Here is a 15,578-nt window from a genome sequence, read left to right on the forward strand (position 1 = left end):
TAGTGGTGTCATCTTTGAGTGCAGCTGCGTTTGTTGTTTGCTCAAAGCTGTCTTGCAAAGGGTCTTCATTAATATCGTTACCTATTGTGTCTGCAACATTGTATGTATTAGGACTTTCTTCTACAGATGGCTCTGTCATAGATTGGTCTTCGTCTATCTCCTGCTCCATTCCAAATTCCTTTTCCTCTTTTAAGTCATCGTTTTCTTCTCCTAACACCTGACTAGTTTCTGTTTCTGAAGTTCCATCCGCATCTTGTAGTGTACTTTCCGTTGAAATGAGCGCAGTCTCAACACTCACTTCATTTCCAACGTCAACTTCTTCAACAACACTTGTCTTATCTTCAAGCTCAATCCCGTCTTCGAGTTCATTACCAGCCCCGTCTTTTGCGTGGTCATAAACTTTCTGTGGTTGTGAAATATCTTCTTCAAATGCATTTTCTGAGTCAATGAGCACAAGAAGGTCTTTCACATCTGCACTTTCCTGCAATTCATCATCATCTTTCACGTCAGTTTGAATAGCTGATTTATTCACTTGTTCTGGATTTTCGAAGCAGATATTCTGGTCTGTTTCAAAATCTTCATATGCATTGTCTGTACTTTGAGTAGATTCGATATCAACTAAACTCGTCGACAATACTCCAGATGAACCGACGTACTCTTCATCATTTAGCTCGTCACGAACTTGGCTATTGTTTTCTGAATTATCATATGGAATATTGATCCCATCTATCGAGTGTAGTGTCTGATCTTCTGGTGACGAAATATCTAATAGCTCAGAATCTTCACCCATTAATTCCGCTGTCATAACTACATCTGTGTTTTCGTGTCTTTCGTAAGAGCCATCAAACTCTTGCGTGTTAAAGGCAACAGGGATATCTATTTGGTCAATCTTGTCTTCTATAACATTTTTATCGAAAGTGTCTGAAAGTCCAATTACCTCGTGCGTGTCTTCAATACTATCTTGCGTAATTGGTTTCATCCGATCAGAGGTTGTATTATGTTCTGGGATATCGATATCAGCTATTGGGGAGTTTGTGACGTTATTTTCGTCAACAGCTTCATCTCTTAAGATATCTGCAGATAAACCATCAACGTGGGTATCTCCTAGTTTAAGTGCTTCTTGGATGTCGTCTCCCGGTATTTCGTTAGCGATATCGAATTTGCTTGTCAAGACATTCTCATCATGCTGCCCTGTCTCTGTTTGGTGTTGCATGACAGGTATTGTTGTGGAATCTTCGCTTATCAATTCTTCTGTCACAGATTCAACTGTGTCATTGCAGACGACTGAAGCCGTTGGAGCAGTCATTTTCACATCTTCTTCACTTTTTGTTTCATATGAATCACTCTGTGCAAGTGTAGCGTCAAAAGTATCTACTTCGTCTGCGGTAATGTCTAGGGTATGTCCTTTTGTATCGTAATTGTTCTCATCGAGTGGTTCACAAGTATATTCTTCTGATGGTTCTGCAACACCTGCTTCCTCTGCAGGTTGATTCTCGTCTAGTTTATGCAGATGATCCTCTTCCGGTTGGTCAATTACCACATCAAATTTATCTTGTGTTTCTACTGAGTCTGTCGGTGTAAAGATAACACCAGCGGTGTCAAAGTGGTCTATCTCCTCTTCCGAAATATTTGGATTTTCATCTGTCGCAATTATGCCTGTTGTTGTAGCATTCGCAAAATCATCATCTTTATTCTCTACATTATTAATATCTTCGAAAAACCCTGCAGCGTTCCATTCCTTAGAAGATGGATTCTCGTCTGCTGTCTGATCCATTTCTGGTTGATCTTTTGCTTCTTGAACAAGTTCGTCTTCCTCATTTCCTTCATTCCTATCATAAATTTGTCCTTCATCTTCATCTCCTGTTTCCACCGCTGCCTGAAAACGTCCAGGTTTGTTTTCTGGAATAGGTTCGGGTGGCCCAGCTTCAGGAATCACTTGACGATCTGGCTCGTCAACTATAGCTGTATTTTCTGTATGTTCATTCTCAACTTGTCCGTTGCCTTCTCTTGGTTGATTATTATTTTCTTGAGGCATGATATTATCCATTTGTAATTGCATTTTCTGCTGTACTGGTTGGAAATTTGTATTTCCTGTTTCACTGGTTTGCTCCTGCAGTTCCTCTGGTTTTGTTTCAAAATCGTCACATTCACTCTTTTTGATAGGAGTAGAACTGGTGAAGTCTTCTTGCCACAATGACGCCTCAGACCAATCCTCATTCTGTTCAAATCTAGTGTGACCGAGGCTGTGGCTTTCTGTTTTATCTTCTATGTCGGCCAAATCTATTAAGACGGTGGCTTCGTGTTCGTCTTTGACGGGAGAGGTATGGGGTGGATCACAATCTACGCTTTCCCTATTCATGTCCACATACGCATTATTGAATTCAGATGATACTTCCTCAGTATTTTCCGCTTCTACATTATTTCGTGTCGTAATTTGCTCAGAATCGTCTATATCTACCAACATCATCGAGTCCTCGTTCGTGTCTACCTCCGCACCTTCAGACACAGGAGGAACGCCATCTTCAGTAATTTCCATTTCTTGTTTATCTGGTGCTCTCACAAAGTCTATCTGTGTTAATGGAGCATCTGAGACATCTACCAGGTCAAACGTTTCCTCAGTAACAGTTTTACTTTCATCCGAAAGTCCATCTACATCCATGGTCTGTTCAATGTTATCTTGTGGACCTTCTCTCTCGTAATCATCTACGGTAGTGCCTGTATAAACGTCTGGATCGGCAATATCTTCTACTGACGGCTCTGAAATACAACCTTCCTCAGTAGTTTGTTTCTCTTTTGATGCTTGATCCATTTCATGAAACTCATCTATGTCTTTCACAAGTTTATCCTCCTTCTCGTTAATCTCCATGGTTACCTCATTTTCACCCTTTTGCTCTCCTTCTGCTTCTTGTTCTCCCCTTTCAGTATGTTCAGATCGTTTTATTTCAGTACTTGTTGATTCTTCCGCTGATTCCTCACTATTACAGATGCCCTCTTGATTACGTTGTGCAATAGACTCACCTTCAGTATTTTCAGAACTCATTTGAATTCTTCCATCTGACTCCATAATAATTGTCGTATCTTCACAAAGTTCTCTTTCTTCGTCAATTTCAGATTTATCTTCTGGTTCTTTTTCTTCTTTTCCGCTTTGAATCTGATCATCATTTTCATTGATTTGAGAATTCACGGTTAGCAAGGGACTTTCAGTCTCAAAAAGTGGAAAAGCATCCACGACATTCGTCTGTTTCTGCAAGTAAGTCTGTCCCTCATCAACATCGACGCTTTTTGCATTGTTAACTTGGTCACTAACTACTTCATCATTAGCAGTATGCTGTTCTGTTTCACATTCTTCATTTTTACTCGGTGTTATATCCGCATTGTCGTCATTCCCCGATACGACTTCAGAGAACCCCTCATCGTGTACATCTTCCATGTCTTCCAAATAGTGGTTGTTATGCTCTGCTTGATTCGTCTCTATTGTTACGTCATCAACTTGGTACTGGTCCTGTTGTATCTGGTCTTCCATGTTTCACGTTATACAATCTGTAATTAATTATTCATATAAAATAATGTAATAGAATAATATTTCATATACTGTAGTTTATTTTATTGATACGTTTACCATAAAGTTAACAACATTGATGACACAGGATTTCAAGTGTATTGCTCAAAAGTAGTTTTACATACTGGTTAAGTACACTTTCTTTTGCAGATTAATGTGAACCTATTACACATTGTGTCTTAACAGACAATTTCGAGTAACATTTTTTAAGTAAAATCTTTTTAACGCAGAATTTCATACCACTTTTATGTTTGTCGAGCACTTTCAAGTTCAACCATAGATTGCGCTTGCCTCGGGATAGCCTTGAATGTGTGTTTAATATGTTGTGTTTAATTGCAGTATATTAGAGAAATAAATAAACCAAATTATTACTGTTACATACATTTTATAGCATCTAAAAGTTTGGAAATGTGTATATATTTCCACAAATTATTTTCCCACGCAAGATATTAGAACATTGGCAGAAAAAAACTGAAGTATATCATTGCATTAACATTGCATTAGCTATAAATAACAAACACGTAAATAAATAAAATAAAAAGTATATTAGCGACTTACCTAGCTATCTGGTTACATGTAAATCCGTGTAATTTATGAAAAGAGAGCAAGTATCGGGTGTTTACAATAATTTGCCATTGTGCAACAGGTGTCAGCGATATGATTTATCAATAAAATATTTCCCAGGCATGCAAGTGAACTGCCCTTGTCACGAGTGTATCGATGAATTGTAATCACAACAATAGAAATATTGATTTTAAAATCCGAGGAATATAAACAATAAACTGTCAAGATCACCTGATTTATTTGCGATTTCGTTAAAAAGAATATTGTGCATTAATTAACAAGATATTCCTGAAAAAAATTGGTGTCAGTTCCAATTTACAATATAATTATTATTTGAATGTAATGTTAAGGGGTATTACACCCTGCCCAATTTTGTGCTTATTTTGCATTTTTCTCAAAAATTATAGCGCATTGGTGACAAGTAAGATATGTATATTATAGGGGCAAGGACTACAACTACTGCACTGGAAATTTTATTTCAGCACAGACAACAGTTGTGGAGTTACAGTCAAAAATGAGGGAAAACCAATGTTTGATCAATAAATCAATAACTACTTGCCTTGAGTTGCTGAATGTTCAGTGTAGTAGTTGTAGTCCTTGCCCCTATAATATGAATATCTTACTTGTCACCAATGTGCTATAATTTTTTTTGAGAAAAATGCAAAAATATACACACAATTGGCCAGGGTTGTAGTACCCCCTTAAAGATGGAATTGCATGAGAAGTTTTGCACTGCAGCACTGACAGGAACATTTAGTGGTAGTTCATTTATCATTAAATAATTATACACTTACGTACGTCGTTTAAAAGAATATTGTGCATTAATAAAAAAAATATCATATTCCCATATATATGTAAAAATATATGTAATTAGAAAATCTAAATAATTCTCTTAATCAGTAATAACATGTCATCAGTACACAAAACAGGTGTGTACTTTGTCTCTGTCAATGTGGTATTATTTTAAAATGGAGTATACTGAAGTTCAGCAGATTATAGACACAATATTGCAGTGCATGTACAGTATCAGTGATACTTAGGGACCGTTCACAAACACATGCAAAAAGGGGGGCTGAAAATTTTTGACCCTCCTAAAGGGAGCCCTGAAAAAAATGACCACACATTTTCCTTGGAAAATTGAGTTTATATGCTTTTCTATGGGGTTGACCCATAATTTTCATGTCAAAAAGAGGGGGGGCCTGAAATGTTTGAGGTTTGTAAAGGGGGGCCCGAAAAATTTTCGCGATGACATTTTTTGCATCAGGCCCCCCTAACAAGTGTTTGTGAACGGTCCCTTAGCGATGAACGTAGTGTGGGTGTGGAGGGGTTTGTTGGGGCGTGTCTGGTTCATGTGGTTGGCTATGCAGATGGTGGATATAGTTAGATAGGTGGGTGGGTATTTGCATCATGTGTTTACGATAGTCGTGGCTTTGTTGCTACTAATAACTAATAATGCTATTGCTACAAGTACAACATTGCATAAGCAATTTTACTAATTATTGGAATATCTTTTACCAAGAATTTGCAACAATGTAATATTAGCGCTTTGTAACTTTTGGCAAAGACGCTTTATAAATGGTGGTGTTAATGTTAATGTATATGAGTGTATTTGGTGAGTTTAATAATATTGGTAGGTATTGGAAGCAGAGATGTAACAGCCAAGCCACATTATTCTGAAAATGGTCAGAAATCAAAATGTTTACTTCATCTCTGTGTATGTATGTTAGTACTGTTGTCACAATAATTGTCGACAAAGCAATTATTCTGATTGTCGACAAGCATGCACGAAGCAACGTATGAAACATCCTACATAGCACAAACTATTCTTTTTCTGATTAATCATGGAAAGACAAGTAATTTGAGATCATTGATGTTAACAATTTACTCTCTAAATCAGAAAGATAAAAATGGATTTATCAGTTTGTGTCCGACATTGTGGTTCTTACTTTGAAAATTGATCAAAATTGATTAGCTTTAGATATATTTTATTCAAAGTTGGAATTTATAGCTAAAATACCTGTTAGGTCCAGTGAAAGGAACGAAACTTTTCTCTCTTTCTCTCATAATATCTATAATATATCACTTTTACATGATCACTTGTTATATACAAATTTTAATTCATACTTTGAAAACGTGATCATGTTATTCTTCACGTTTTGAAGTTATTAGAAGAAATGAAGTGTTAAACAACGTGATTTAGTAAGTCAAGTATGTGGTAATACCCGATATTTAAGTAATCAATTAAAACTAAATTGTTTGAAGATATATGTTTACTGTGTGATTTTAAAGTGGTAAGTCATCAAGGCCTACGTGATGCACCCCCGGATGTTACCTGGCTGGCAATTATTGTGTTTAGTCTTGTTTTACACGTGCACTCCTATAAGTAGGCTAATTATTATATTATGTCCTACATGTGATAACTTCAAAGGAGCTTATACAAAACTCTCAACTTTTCTGATTACACATAGGCCTACTTTATTCCAGGGAGGTAAATAGCAAGTGAAATTATTTTTCATCTGGGTAGGCAGATCCATTGTTGTTGCTATTCCCACGCAGTTGAAAAGATCTCAAGTGCCATTACCCGTCTGCTTGTTTCTAATAATATGAAACGTTAAATTGTTTTGTCTAAATTAAAACACTATTTTCTTGTTATAAGAAATGATTTAAGTCATCGACTATGAAATTAGAGAACAAAGAATGAAACAAAGCAGACGAAGTCATTTCCTCTTTTCAAATCACTTTTTATATCATCATAATTATACAAAATGTATTATAAAAGAATACTTAACTGCTATATTTTTGCTCTTAGCGTAAGATTGTTCATTTGCTATTCTGTAGGTTTACCGTATCGTGAAAAACAAATACCACTTGATTTGTAACTTACAGCTTTATCAAGATAATAGTAAATAATAAACCTGAAATTTTGTTTTTAAAAAAGAAAGCATTATAAATTTTTTGATATTCGTCACAAGTTCTGTTAACACAACTAATAAGATATGCCAGGGAAGATATGCACTAAATTTTGGAGGAAAGGCGATATGCCAGGGAAGATATGCACTAAATTTTGGAGGAAAGGCGATATGCCAGGGAAGATATGCACTAAATTTTGGAGGAAAGGCGATATGCCAGGGAAGATATGCACTAAATTTGGGAGGAAAATCGATATGCCAGGGAAGATATGCACTAAATTTTGGAGGAAAGGCGATATGCCAGGGAAGATATGCACTAAATTTGGGAGGAAAGGCACTAATATGCGATGCCTCACTCTAAATAGTGTAGGGCATTGTTTTCAGCGTATCGGCGGGCATACAGGGCAAAATTTCAAAGAAATGCGACAACATTACAAAATTGTCCCGCTAACCCTCAACCACGGTGACTCGACCTGGATAAATGCGCGCGAAGAAGCGGGTCAAAATGAGATTAAATTTGGCATGTAAAAAGGCCAAGAGGGCTATTACGATGAATTTGGGTGACACGGTAAGCGATACACAGTATACCTGCTGTAAACTATAATAAATTGACAGCGAGTAATAGTGAACAGTCGGCCTAAATGTTACAGGACATCAGAGTTAATCACGGTGACATATCTGTTCACTGTGTTCTAATTCAATTATTAATATATCATTTTACCAAGAGATGAACTTTTATTCGTTTCTATGCAGAAGTCGTGTCAATTATTTCAGTCTCAGACTATACGTGGAAGACGGTTGAAGTCCAGTGTACTTTGCCTCAGTGTGTTTGATATGATCATTTATTAATATTTCTAACAAAACATTATATAATGTTCAATTCTTGACCTGGATAATACCAACAGCTATCACACTAATATAAACATATATTTTTTTAGCTATATTTAACAAAGATTTTCCTTTCTTAATCAAATTATTCATCTTTTTATGCTTTTTGAGGTCATTTTTTTATTCTATAAAGTGTACATTTGTGTGCAAATTGAGGGCGCTATTTACATATATTCTAAACTTAAATTAGCCAAATAATATGCCTTATTCCTTACATTTCATGATAAAAAGTTTTTGGAAAATTTCTCTGCCATTTGTAAGTCTTCTGATATTCTAGTACTATTTAGTGTCTACCCGTTGTAAAGATGCAAACAAGATTTAAGATAAATAGCGCCATCATTGTTCAACTTTTCTTATAAATGACTCAGTTTTACATGCCATCAAACAACCGTTGCAGTATATCTTTCGATCATATTAATCTATGTGCACCTATATGTCATAATTATGATACATTAATCTCACTTTTAGGCCCGGTTCATACTTCATCGCCGTCAAATATTCTATGCAACAGTATTTGTTATCCATCCTATTTCCAGCTATATGAGCTATTATGTAACTTCTATCGAATATTGGTGATGTAAAATCGATACTTTGTTTCCACCAGCTATTTGTTAGAAGATAAAAAATGAATTAAAACAAACTGAATAACGAATACTTGTTGCATCGAATTGCACTTGACGTCGAATGAAGAGATTTGTTGCAAAACCCCTTGCATCCACTTGCCCATTTTTAGAACACATTAAAAATCATCAAAAAAAGAATCGCTGATATGGGGGTTTGCAACAAAAGCAGTTTTTGGCGGGATGCTTGGGTAGGATAAGCAACAAAGCTCTTCATATGTAGTATGACTCGGCCTTTAATATGGATAGTACAATGGATGGCCTTTTACCATTATAGAGATGTGTAAGGTTTCAAAGTTCACGCTCCAGTTTCATCGAAGATGGAAAGAGGTTTAAAGGTGGGTAGTCAGATTTTTTTCACATCATGTTTCCTATCTCTTATTGAGGATCCCAAATTCTGAGTTAAATTGCTCCTGCACTCATAGAAATGACTTGTTCGCCTTGTTGGCGCAATTCAAACGGATTAAGTTTGGACAACTCAAAATAGTGTAAAAGTTGCCAAAACAAAATTCATTTTAGTTATCCGAACTTAAAAAATGCTGAAAAAGCTCAAAAGTTCCGTCAACTAATCAACTTTGTTGGCATTACTTAAAAGTTGATGTAAGTCGTTGCGTCAACTTTTTAAGTAATGCCAACTTCTGAATTCAAGTGCAAGGAACTTAGAAAAATAAACAAGGTTCAAAGAACCAATTAGTTGAGTTATTGTAACTCAACATGTAAGTTCATGTAACTCGTTCATATTAAGTTACTGGTACTTATTGTTTTGAGTTATTCCAATTTGGTACTTTGTTATACTTAATTCACGTAATTGGATGATTTTCTGCACAATTAGCAGTATTCAAATATTTATTTTTGTAATCAGTGCAAAATTTTGTATACTATAGCACACCTCTAGAAAATTATGCTAACCTAGTTTCATTTTCTGAGTTGTAACAACTCAATAAGGTAAGTGCAAATGAGTGCGACCAACATAATGATATCGAGTCAGCGTTACTCAAAATTGTACGCGTTGGCATTACTCGGAAAGTTGACGCAACGACTTACATCAACTTACTGAGTAATGCCAACGAACAATTTCTATGAGTGTGTGGTTTAGATATTAGACGAAAAAACAACAAACCGTATATCACAATGAATGGTCCATAATACCCCATGGTATATGAGCATGATGAGCAGGCTATGAGGTTACCTTCTTTGGTCACCATATTCAAAAGGAAACCTCACATGCCTGAGATTGAAATATACGATGCCTAACATTTTACTGCAGTTATGAGAAAAAGACGAGTAATTATGCCAAATTCTCAACTGGGGAAATGAGACTTTCAACATGGCCAATCGGGTCACCTCCTTTACTATATCTTTTTCTACATAAAATAATGCCACCTCTCTGAATTTGTGTGGCATAAATAGATTCTCCGAGTACTTTTCGTCATCGGTGCATTGGCTCAGTTCAAATCTTTGATTTTGTTTTAGTATTTAGTTATTTTATTGAATGTGTCATTTATTTAATCTCTTTGTCAACATCCATTGTATACCCCCGGTCTTCTGTATTATTGTAACTCACACAAGACATGCAAGATACAATATGATACCAAAACGCCTAGCCGATTTGGTATCATTAATTATCAATTGACAGGTCAATCAAAGCTGAATCAAACCCGGGAATCAAACTCAGTTGTCAATCAGTCCTTGTGACTGGACAATCGGCATTTACGCAAATGTTTGGATTAGCCATTGGTATGCATTACACATGATTTGAACCGACCTGTTGTCATGTTATCGTCAATCACAAAGTTTTGAATTAAATCTGTTACTGGAACTTACTTTTACAACTTGCCACATTGCGTCAGACTTCATCAGGAGTCTATCAGGCAACTGACCCACTGTGCTGGTCATGTGGCACTTAAATACGATTAGAGATCGTCTTGATGGGCCGGTTCCATGCGTGAGATAAGTTGTGTCTCAGTCCCCCTTTCTTGTTAAGGTACGACTGTTCTCCCAAATGGCTTCCTTGATGCCTTTCCTCGTCATGCAAGAATCACTGTCCTCGATGGCAATATTATTACCTGTGTCTGTAAGATGGAGGTACACGTCGGAGCACTGAGCCTCGTTTGAACTGGGCCTTCTATGTGGATTGATTCTGGCTTCAACAAGCAGCAGAACAATCAGAACAATCAAGGAAGCCATTTGGGAGAGAGCAGAGCAGCCATCACTTAACAAGAAAGGGGGACAGAGACACAACTTCTCACGCATGGGGCCGGGCCATCAAGACGATCTCTAGTCGTGTCACATGACCAGACCAGTGGGTCAGTTGCCTGATGAAGTATGATGGTATCAGATGGTAACGACTGGATGGCTAAGAATATTCACTATTTTGCTATCGTCAATCGTTCGTGGCTCTGTTAGTTGCTGACTCAGCAATATTAATTATCAGATTTTGGACACAGTTTCGGTGTTCTGTTACTTAAAATGATGAGATAATACTTTATTAACTCCCAGGGGCCAAATTAATGAGGTGTTAATCTGGGGTAATACGAAATAGATACCAAGCTGCACAATCACAGTTTATTGTGAATGTCTGGCAATTGGCAAATATAAAATCGTAGATTTTGTCGCAGTTAGAGTACTTCGAGCTTTGTTATTTACAGGGTATTTAGGACACTGATGCACATCATAATAGTGTGAAAATCAGAAATAATAGAAAACATTATGGGTTGCTTTTGTTTGGGACCAATCTTTCAATATTGCCTCAGCAACCACCAGCACGTCCATCATGTCAGCGGCGGGTAACTTTACTATCAGACGGACAAAATGTCCCATACATGGAAACAATTTTTTTAGTTTGAGTAATACAACTTGTGACTCGAACCAGTAACTATTTAGAGGTACCAGCCCGATTGGCTATTTCGATGGCTTATCGGTACAAAGACGTTCATCCATTAACCATGTCAACTTAAACATGTTAAATACTACTAATACTAAGTTAACAGTGTATTAAGAGCCGGGATCTGGATGAGGGCTATGGAAATCACAAATCATGCACACAGTCGGTATTGGACATACGTCTTTATGCCACTCAGACACGAATTTTAAACCTGGATTATCCATTGAATACAATTTCGTATTTAGTATTTGCTCTTTTCTTATATCAATGTAGTATAACATGTATAAAACAGGTATCAAATTTAGATCTACAAAACACGTATAACAATATTTCTTTGTACAGCGTTGAACATGTTGAAATGAACTTCTATGAAACTGGTTTCTTCATACACTATTAATGTTGGGACTTAGGCGCATTAAATATTCAATCTGGATGCTTTACACTAGACAGAATGGAAAAGGCAAAGGCCAAAAAAAAAAGATTGTTTGCTTGTCCTCCAGACCTCCACAACTTTTTCAGAATTGGGTCGGTCGGTCGGTCGGGAGTTTTTTCCAGCCATGGCTTAATTCCGAATTGTCACCTAATTTGGGTGTACTTTGTCTTGGTTCCAATCTCTATCATGGAAAGTTTGCTATATCTTTCTAAATATAATGATTGTTTGTTCTAGATTTGTGTTTTAGCGTTTCATATTTGAAAGAACTAATGTTTAATTGAAACTACAAACCCAAACTGGGTGCTATGATGTACAAGATTGGGCTACGAGTATGCATTTTACCAAGTTAACAATAGGTATTTCCTTCATGTTGCCAATGCATGACTTTCTTTATTATACTCAAAAACGGATTTTATTATACATGTACTAGAAAGTTGTTTACGTGCATATAGGCTCCTTCACAGTCGGTTTGTGTTGTGTATGTTTACAACTGAGCCACACATAGACTGGGTTGCCGGGACTACCAGACAAAGAATCTGTTTTTTGACTATAATTTGGCCTCCTATCAGTTTTACTGATAAGATGGCTAATTGATTTGACTATAATTTGGCCTCCTATCAGTTTTACTGATAAGATGGCTAATTGAAAATAAACACTTATTTTGTAAACAGATAATGCTCTGTGGTTATTTATGGATGGAAACTTAGGAAATTGCTATTAATGAAATAATTAATATATTAAACATACATTTTGCTTTGTTAACGATTAAAATCCGTTCACAAATAAGGTTTTTAGAACATTTTGAACAATTTTGCTCTATGAAAAAGGATACAATTGCACCCCATCTGATCTGACTACTGATAAGCTGTCAGCAAGCATTGACAAGTAAAGTGTGACCACTAATTAAACAATAATAATGAGCATTATCTGACCATTCCCTGATCTGACCAGAGCTGGGTATAAATAGTGCACTACTACCAACACTAATTGATGTTGGGAGTGACACTAGTCGTCGAGGGGGGGTACCAGTAATTGGGGTAGATAGTGGCTTTGGTTTTATACATTTTTGGTACGTCTAGAGCAACCGGGAATCCCTGGAATTGAGTAATCAGTCTTTTTGATTAGGCCAATGAAAGTCGATTTTGAGTTTCCCGTCACCGCCCTCACTTCATTTTCTGACCCTCATTTGAATTCATTATTGTGACTATTTTTAATATACTTTTGAATCTCATTAGGGCTAAACATCCATCTTCAAGTGAGTGAGTAGCAAATAACAACACATTTTACATTCGTGTTAGTCATATAACGAAAGGCAGAAAAATAATGAATAATGAAAAAGTTACCTCACTTGTTTTCAGAAATTATGTGACGGGAAACTCAAAATTGACTGTTAGTGGCCTTATGATGTGATTGTAACTACCAGTAAACTATACATTGCGAATAAATATATCTAAAATTAATTACCATGCTTCAATATCAAGGTTAACAGTTACTGATAATAGATAATTGGATTGTCATGAAATGTGGTTGATATGAAATCCCTTAATTAAGCAGCAAACATTCTTAAGGTTATCTGAATATAGAGTGTTGGATTGTTGTAAAACTCAGAGGATATGATTTCAATTGAGCCGTTTGTTACAAGTATGAATTAAATGTAGACCAATTTAGCACACATTTTCCAATTCAGCTTTCGACATGAAAATTTTGAGTATTTCCTAGTATGTCATTGGTGGTATTTACCAATAAATGCCAATATTTCGCACCCGGTTAGTTGTGCCAAACATTCAAATTTACTAGCTTTCCAAGTACTTGCAATGCAAAATTATGAAACATGATCTTCATCCATGGCGTTGTCTTTTTAAAGACATTTCTTGTTTGTTTTAAATATTTGTTTTAAAGGTCCATGATGCAGTCATGTCTACAGTAGAATTCATCTCGACCTTTGCAGGACTTAACCCCATTAAAAGCTATTAAACCAAGATAACACTCATTGAAACAGCTCAACTGATTAAATCGGATCTTCTCTGGTTGTGCACAAGTGACTGTTTTCATGTGCGATATCGCAATAAAGCTGGTATTCATAGCTTCAGTTGGGTAACCGATTATAAAGGAAACGAAAGGAAACAATGTTATGTGTGGCTTTGTTCACGAAATCAGACAATGTCGTGCTTTTTGTAAACCAGCATTCTTGAAAATGAGCAACATAATGATTTTTGACTTAACACGGTTTGGAAATAATTTCTTCATATTTTTGGTGTTATCTGTCGTTTACATGTCCTTCCTAAAACACAAAAGTACGACCCTCTCCAAACACCTAAATTAGCTAAAAATTTAGGACATGTTACAAAACTATATTGTCTAGAATTTTAGAAGAGTACTTTTAATATTGGCCGGTTATTTTTCACACAGCGACGTTAACTAGGCAATGTACTATTACCTATAACATTAACTAAAACACCAAAGTACGAATATTTCCAAACATCTAAATTAGCTAAAAATTTAGGACATGTTAAAAACTATATTTTCTAGAACTTTAGAAGAGTACTTTTAATATTGGCCGGTTATTTTTCACACAGCGACGTTAACTAGTCATATCCCCATACTGTATTAACGTAGGGCTATTTGTAAAGGTCACGCGTCAATGGGAAAGAGCACTGTGTATTGTGTATAGGAAAACGGACAGTAACTGCAGTATGATAACCAAAACATGACTGTACGCCTTTAATTAGCTTAATAAATAGCCCAAATAGTTGTGAATTGGGATATTTCTCTACTGTATACCACTTCATTCATGTTTTTAAAACAGTTTAGAAGTGTCACAGTTGTTTGATGGCATTTAAAACTGAGCCATTTTAAAGAAATGTTGAACAATGATGGCGCTATTTATTTAAAATCTTGTGATATTGTTTTCATCTTTACAAGGGGTAGACACTTGTAAAATTGTATTAGAACATAGGTAAACAGACTAAACAAATGACAAGTGAATTTTCAAAAAAACCTTTTTATCGTGAAATGTAAGGTATGACTCATATTATTTGGCTAATTTAAATTTTTAATCTTTAAATAGCGCCCTCAATTTTCACACAAATATTCAGTTTACAGAATTAAAATTGAAAAAGCATAAAAGATGAATAATTTGATGTAGAAACGAAAATCTAGGTTAAAAAATGCTACAAAATATATGTGTATATACAGTTTGTTAGAGTGATAGCTGTTGGTATTATTATTCAGGTCTAGAATTGAATATTATAAATAATGTTTTGTTAGAAAACTTAATAAATGATCACATCAAACAACCGTGGTGTATATGCAGAAACTGTAAAAAAAACTTTTCAGGATGTCATAAATGTTAAAAGAAATAAAAACTTTTTCTGGAATTTCCAACATTAGGGTCGGTATTCATTTGTACAGTAAAACAAAAAACACCTTTTTCCTGATTTTCCAAATTAGGGTCGGTCGGTGGAGGAAAAGCAATCAATCTTCTTTTTTTTTTTGCCCTTCAGAAAGCACAATGGTTTAGTAACATTTAGTGACGGAAGAAACATAATCAGGTAATGCAGCATAATGATCAGATTAGAAGGCGGTGTATTCATATTGCTATATTCCTAATCACTTGATTGTTACCATGGTTACGTCGCTATTGAGCTTTATAAAATACTTTCACATTGGCTCAGTTCAAATCTTTGGTTTTCGTAATTAGTTCTTTCATCAAATCTCAAGT

Source organism: Amphiura filiformis, chromosome 20 (assembly GCF_039555335.1).
Source record: "Amphiura filiformis chromosome 20, Afil_fr2py, whole genome shotgun sequence".
Classification (NCBI taxonomy): Eukaryota; Metazoa; Echinodermata; class Ophiuroidea; order Amphilepidida; family Amphiuridae; genus Amphiura; species Amphiura filiformis.